Source organism: Osmia bicornis, unplaced genomic scaffold (genome assembly GCF_907164935.1).
Source record: "Osmia bicornis bicornis unplaced genomic scaffold, iOsmBic2.1, whole genome shotgun sequence".
Taxonomy (NCBI): domain Eukaryota; kingdom Metazoa; phylum Arthropoda; class Insecta; order Hymenoptera; family Megachilidae; genus Osmia; species Osmia bicornis.
The window spans coordinates 1-7,705 of NW_025791366.1; positions in this window are offsets into that span (position 1 = coordinate 1).

Sequence of the window (7,705 nt, forward strand, 5' to 3'; positions counted from 1 at the left end):
AACTGCATCCTGTAAACTGACTATGGTATGAGGAGTTTAATTAATTATTACATCGGTATACTTATTAAATTGATTATATTTGGAGGTTTTTCGTTACATATTATATATACACATATGTTCATAGTAATTTAGATCTATTGTAGTGTAGTTTAGTTTCTTGTACCTTTATATTATGATTTAGTAGTAATATGGTTGTATGTGGGGTTCATTATTGATTGTTTATTATTGATTAGTTTTCACCACGCGCTGTATTGCATCGACTTACCTGTATCAGTATTAATATTAATACCATACTTATCGGAGCGGTAACTATTTGAATTGTTTGATCTGCCTTATGGTTTATGCCGATTTAGGTCTCATGTGCTCCCCATATTATATCAGATGGGTATTCTCTTCTCCTGTTATCCGTTAATTATACTCTACCTCCACTTCCATTGGCTGGCGTTAGGGCTTCCTGCAAATAGACTAGGATTATGTTACATTTTACATTTAATACTATGGTTAATTTCTGATGTTAACAGTTCTGTCTCTTCCTATTATTCTCATTATGAGATATATGTTGCTACTTATCTTTATTGATGATTTGCTCGCAATAATTTCTAATTGTTTTTTATTGCCTTCATTTGATCATTGATTGTACTCCATCATGTTCGCTTGCCAACCACGTTGAGGTTGTGGTCGTGTAAATGTTCCTGCAAGTAAATTTAAGTAACTTAATAGTTTCAATGAATGGTTTCAATTATTAGTATTACATTACGCTCACCTATTTATTTTCTTCCCAGTATACTTTCTGGTTATACCCTATATTCTATATTTTATACTGTACATTATTTACCTTTACCTCTGATTATAATTAATAGCATTCTATGTTATGTTATGTTTGCTTCTCTTCTCTCATGGCTGGCTTGCTATTTGCTATCTGTCTGGCGACTTCATTTTACTTTACGGTTCACATCCTTAGTTTATTTCATCTCAAATTTATGGTTTATCTTGAGTTTAATTTATGTGATTATATTGTGCGCTAGTGTTGAATGTTAAATATTCCTCTTCTGCTATTTGGCTGCTCGGCTGTATGTATGTATGTTTGACGTTTTAGGTTTTGGAGGTTTTGTTGGTCATTTGCTTATGTCCAGTTCACATATACTCGCTTGCCTGCTTGCGCGCAATACTACTTATGTTTACTTCACAGTTTCTCATGTTCTCATATTGCTTACTGTTTCTTTTACTGTTAACTATTCATTAACTGCTCTATTGCATTAGATGCATTAGATGCATATATATATTTATTTCCCGTTGTATTTGTGATTTGATTTAACCAGTTTTAGTATGTTTAGTATGTTTAGTATGCTTCTTATGACAGCTGTTATTGAATGTATGGGCTCCTCTATTCTATTCATGGGCTTCATGTGCGTATTAATTCCTATTGTTAGAGTGCCGGACAATTGCATCGTATCTAGTTGCCTCTCTAGGTTACCATCGAGTAGTTCAAGATACAGAACACGCGGCGCTGAGGAGAGAAACTTTCTATTCATTATAAGTCTTGTCTTAGTAAGAGAAACACGTGCGTTAATAAAGAAATATATATCGATACATACACCTAATAAAACAACGTTTTATTATTTACAAAGCCTGCCAGATCATAAAACTAACAGGTTACGGGCACCAGCACGCTTCCACTGCGTTAATAAAGTGTAGAAAAATAAAAATGATGGGTGAGGAAAAAGTTGTGCCAATGAAGGAGAGTGAAGGGAAGGAGGAAGAAGGTAAGTACGAAAAACTTCATTTTTTGGGAGAGATTCATAAAGTAAAACGAATCTTCTAAAGTTCTTCCTCGGCGAGAAATAACGGTGTGTCAATTAAATTAATGTGAAAAGCCAATACGGTGAGATGTAAAAACACGTGGTAGAATCGGACAAAAGAAAATGGCGAAATATCGCGGGGTGAGACGCGTTTGCAAAGGGTTTTTCCTTTGTTTGAAATAACGGAAACTTTCTGGTGCGTAGTAACAGGCCGGCCGGCACAGGCACGTGCGCGCAAGCGAGGGCGAGAAAGAGAAAGGAGAGTGAGAAGGGGAGGGATAGCCATAGTGTGCGAGGAGAGTATAAACCAAGGTGGGACGAAGACAGAGCGTTCCCTCTGCCTCTCACTCTCTACACAAAAGCACGTGCTTGTAACTGCGCACTAGAACTGTGCGAAAACAAACGTACAATGAAAATTATATTTTCAGCTGACACCAGTCTATCAGGTGTGTGGGACAAATTAACAAATATGTTCCAATTAAACGAATTACATAAAAACGATGAGATCACAATTGAAATAGACGGTGAGGAGATCTCCGTGAACACCGGCAGCGGAAAACCGTACAAAACTGGTGAGTGTTTGTCGACATTAAATGAGATTAGGTGAGGTTAAAAATAAATTTAAAAAAAAAATAGTTCGAACTGAGTGTGTGCATCAAGCCTGAAAGACTGCGTGTCGAATAGGCTAGCATACTCGCACGCGGGGCGCCACTCAGCGTGGACGCATGCACACACTGAAATTTCCCAGAATCGAAAATGGGCCTATATATATATACATATATGAAAGTAGATTCTGAAGCTCCTGACGGGGGCATGCAGGCTTGTTGTTCGGTTTGCAGGCCCCGACGGGAGGGCTCGGGGCGAATGCGGGGAGACCTTGCGGTACGGGCCTTCCTGCATTCGCACCTCCCGGAACAGGCGACACTTGTAGTTCGGTGGGCCGGTTCGGAAAAAATTCCTTTAGGCAAAACACATAGAAACTAAACATTTCTCGTATAGGGAAAAGAATGCTGGAGGAAAATGCATGGAACAGCTTGGTGACATGGCATGAGGAAAAATTACTGTTCGGGAAACCGACTGTCATGCCGAGAAAAAGGATGCAGGAGCTTGGCGAAATTGCCCCTCAAAGAAGCGAAGGCGAGTGGACAGGTGGGAAGATCATAGACGTGGACACGAGCGGTGAGAGAGAAGATGAGAAAGACGAGGAAAAGGAGAGAGTAGATGAGTCAGAGGAGAGTAAGGAGAGTAAGGAGAGCAAGGAGAGCAGAGGAGAGATTAGGGATGCAATTTTCGCCACAAAAGCAGGTAAACCCAAACCGGGTCCACGAATTATACACGAAGCAAAAGCAGAGCCGAACCCCTAAGTAGTAGAACTAATATAAGTAATATTTCAGCGCTGGTCAAAATAGAGCAGCAAGAGAAAAGGACGACTGAGCTGCTTCAGTCGGTGAACAGACTGTGTGACATTTCCTCGCAGGCCCTGAATCAATATCAGGAGTCTGTCAGAAAAATAGAAGCCGTGGCAACGAGCGCTAATGAAATGATGAGCGAGGTGAGGAAAGAGCTCGTGTCATGGAGAGAGGAGAGAATGACGGAAAATCAGAGGACAAGAGATCTGAGGCAGACGGTGAGAGAAGATCATGCGACCCAGATTCAGCGGGTCTACGAAATGATCAACAAGCTATCCGACCTGTATCAGAAGCTGGACAAAGGAGAGAAAGGAGAGAGTCACGGTGAGAGACTCTGCGAGCAGCGGTATGAGGTGAGAGACCCGAATAATAAAAATACAAAAACAAATGATAACACACACGACGGTCTGAATGAAATGGGGGGTTCAGATTTCAAGAAAGAAATCGCAAATGTAGTTAGGTCGGAAATTGAAAACTTAAGGAATATAAAGGTGAGTCAATCTAAAGACAGAGAGAACAAGGATACTCTGAAGTTAGAAATAGTTAATAGCGGTGGGTCTATGAGGCGAGAGTACAAACTTAATAATAACATCAAGTTCGAACATTTTCTCGATTATCTTTCTTCAGAGTTGAGAGCCTGTGGTCTACTGCATGTAATTAACGACAAAGAAAATGTAGGCGGGATAGATGAGAACACTCTAAAGGAACAGCGGTTCAAGGCGAGAGATATAATAATTAATCGGCTAGATCAATCGTATTACTCAAAGATAGCAAACTTAAAGAACCCCATAGATATTCTTGAAAAATTGAAAGAAGCTAAGCGAAGCGAGGTAAATGTAACATCCCACTCGGTGAGGAAACAGTTATACAGCATGCAGTTCATCATAGGAAAGACCACAGCCGCTGAATTCTGTGACAAGTTTGAGGAAACAATAGTAAACTACGAAAACTCTCCTGGGGCGTCTCTCTTGTCCGAAGAGGAAAAGAGAGACGCATTTTGCAACGCGGTAATGATTTCGGTTCCGAACATTCAGACTGTCGAGTTTGTTAAAAATTCTAAAGGAGCGACAACTTCATATAATGACTTGAAACTCCTCGTAATGAAGGATGAGGCGGTGAGAGAGCAGATGAGTGGGTCGAGCACAGAGGTGAGGTCGGCTAACCAGGCGCTCGTCGACAGCCGACGATGTTATGAATGCCAGTCTTATGGGCACATAGGCGCGATGTGCCCAAACCGGGGACAAGGCATAATGTGCTACCATTGTAAAAAGATAGGCAATCACAGAGCCCCGGACTGCCCATACAAATCCAGCGGTTCAAGAGGTGTGACGAAACAAGGAGGACCCTTCAGAGGAAACTCAAGGTACAATATCAGTTACAAATTTAATAACTACACTCGGGGTTCGGACGGTAAATTCGGGCAGAAAGGTGTGTTGAAAAGGAAAAGGGAGAGTGCAAAGATGAGTGAAACAAAAAGGGGTCGGTTCGATGTCAGTAAAAGTAGGGGAAGACGAGTATACAAAAACTTACACTACAGGGGTGGAAGCCAGCCAGCGAAGGATGAGAGAAAGGGTGAGTATCACAATGAATCCAACCTTGTAAGTTTAAATGAGAAGGGAGATACTGTTAAAGTTGAGAAGAGACATCCGACGGGTTTGTTGGTCAGTAACACTGAAACTCGGATAAAGTCTACTCCAGAATTTGTGGCAGACTCAGGTGCGACAGAACACATAACAAATACCAAAATCATGTTTAAAACCCTTGACGAAAGCGACTATGGTGTGATAAAGTGTGCCAATAAAAGTAACACAACGGATATAAGGGTAAATGGAACAGGAAAGATTGAGGTGAGACTGAAGAACGGTAGAACTCTAGAAATAGACAAAGTAATATTTGCCGAGACTCTCAGGGAGAATCTACTGTCGCTGCGAAAGTTCGCAGAAATGGGGCTCGCCATCTATCTAGATGATCAAAGAATCAACATATTTGATCCAAAATCCAAAGAAATGTTCCTGACAGGTATCTACAAGCGTCCTTACTGGGTAATTGAGCTGGAGGTAGAAGAAAACACCTCCAAAGTCCAAACTTCTCACAGTGCGACTTATGGGACAGTAAATCTGGCTGAGGAAAACATTGAAGGCAGAAGATATATCACAAGGAGCGTGGCGATCAAAGAAAAACAGCAGAATAAACTAAATGAGCTACAAGGAGAGAATACAACGGTTGAGGGCATGCCAAACCTAGGTGAGGACATAAGAGAATTGAAAACAGATAAGAAAGGTAACGAAACGTCGAGTGGACCAGGAGAGAACGGAGGGAGAGTAGGTGAGAACGAAAATACGTATGAACACTCGAACTTCGATATAACTATATGGGACCGGGAAATTCACAATGTCAATGATATGCAAGGGGTAGAGAGTTCAGAAAAGGAGAGTCCGTTCACAAACGAGTACAAAAACTTTCTCAAGAACAACAGAGCTATGTTGTGGCATGTCAGATTTGGCCATGCATCCGTCGCATACCTTAAGGCCCTGCAAATAAAATTCCCGGAAAATAAAGAACTTAAAAGGGCCATTTTTGACGACTCTATCAAAGAATGTGAGGTGTGTCAAATCTCGAAATTCAATAAATTGCCTTTCAGCTCGGTCAGAGGAAGGGCCACGGCTCAATTACAAATAATACACTCCGACGTCATGGGACCGATCTCCCCGGTCTCACATCCGAAAGGATATAGATTCATTTCGGTGTTTATAGATGACTACTCACGATTTGGAATGGCATACCCTATGAGAACTAAAGGAGAGACAGGGCATTGTTTTGAAATGTTTGTGAGGAGTGGTCGAAATCTGTTAGGCAGAGATGTGAAGGTGTGTTTTCTGCGAACCGACCAGGGAACCGAATACACTGGTGGGTATACAGTTGAGGTGTTAAAGAGACTAGGTGCGGAATCACAACTGGCCTGCCCTGACACACCAGAACATAACGGAGTGTCAGAAAGGTTCAACCAAACGTTGCAGAAAAAGGTGAGATCATACATATATGATGCAAAGCTGCCTGAGAACCTGTGGGACCTAGCGGTCACAACGGCTGTATATGCGTATAACAGAACACCACACAAATCGAACAACATGATAACGCCACTGGAGAGATTTGCCCCTCACCATGGTTTCAATATAGGACAGATCAAAAGGTTCGGTTGTTTGGCATATATTAAAGTCCAAAGAAAGACGGGCCCCAAATTTGGGTGTGAAGGAAGGAGAGTTGTCCTAGTGGGATACACTCCCACTGGGTATCAATTTCTGAAGCCGGAAGAAGGAAGATACTATGAGAGTAGAGATGCCAGGTTCAATAAAAAATTGGTATACGGAGACAAATACGCTAAAACAGACATTGAGGGATTACCACTAATACAAGAAAAACTGGATAACAATAAATGGTTTGTAGAATTCGAGAAAGGCGAGAAACAAGGGGAGAAGTCAGAATCATTGAAGCCGGAGGGAGAGAACCAACCAAGGAGAGGCAGACCCAGGAAAAGAAAACGGGATGAAGGAGAGAAAGAACCTGAAAGTTCATCAGAAAGTAAGACCATAAATGATGCAGGCCTTTCGAGCTTGCAAACAGGTGAGAATTTGAAAACCAATGCGTTTTTCACGTGGACGCAAGAAGACAACTTAGGAACCAGTGCAATAATACAGAATGATGAAATATACCATGCTCTGCTAACTGAAATAAACAGTGATCCCACTAACTATAAAGAGGCCATGACGACAAAGGAAAGAGAACACTGGCAACAGGCAGTAAATGAAGAACTGGGATTAATGGAAAGAAACAGGGTCTGGAGGCTGACAGATAGACCAGAGAGATTAAAGGATGGTCGAAAAGCAACGATAATAGATTCGAAATGGGTTTTCAAACTAAAGCACAGCGCAGATGGAAAGACAAAATACAAGGCGAGATTAGTCATAAGAGGCTTCAAGGACAGAAACTTTTATGAACTAAAAGAAACCTACGCCCCGGTATCCAGATTGCCTTTGGTCCGTGCGGTACTAGCAATAATAAACAAATATGATTTGAACACTTGTCAATTGGACGTGTAAACAGCATTTCTAAATGGTGTCATAGACGAGGAAATATATATGGAGATACCAGAGGGAACAACCCATACGGAAAGGGAAAGGAGAGAAAAGGTGTGCAAAGTAGAACGAGCCCTGTATGGATTGAAAATAAGTCCCAAACGCTGGAATGTAAAATTCACTGAGGTAGCACTAAAGCTAGGATTGAAAAATACGGATTTAGAACCTTGCCTGTTTACTTGGAGAGAAGGACATAGGTTTCTGATCCTGCTTCTCTATGTTGATGACATACTGATGGCGAGTAATGATAACAAGAAGCTTGACAAAGTGAAATTCCAACTCAATGCTGAATTCGAAATGACGAGTCTGGGTGAGCCAAGGGAATTTCTGGGAATTACGATCAGGCGAGATAGAAAGGAGAGAG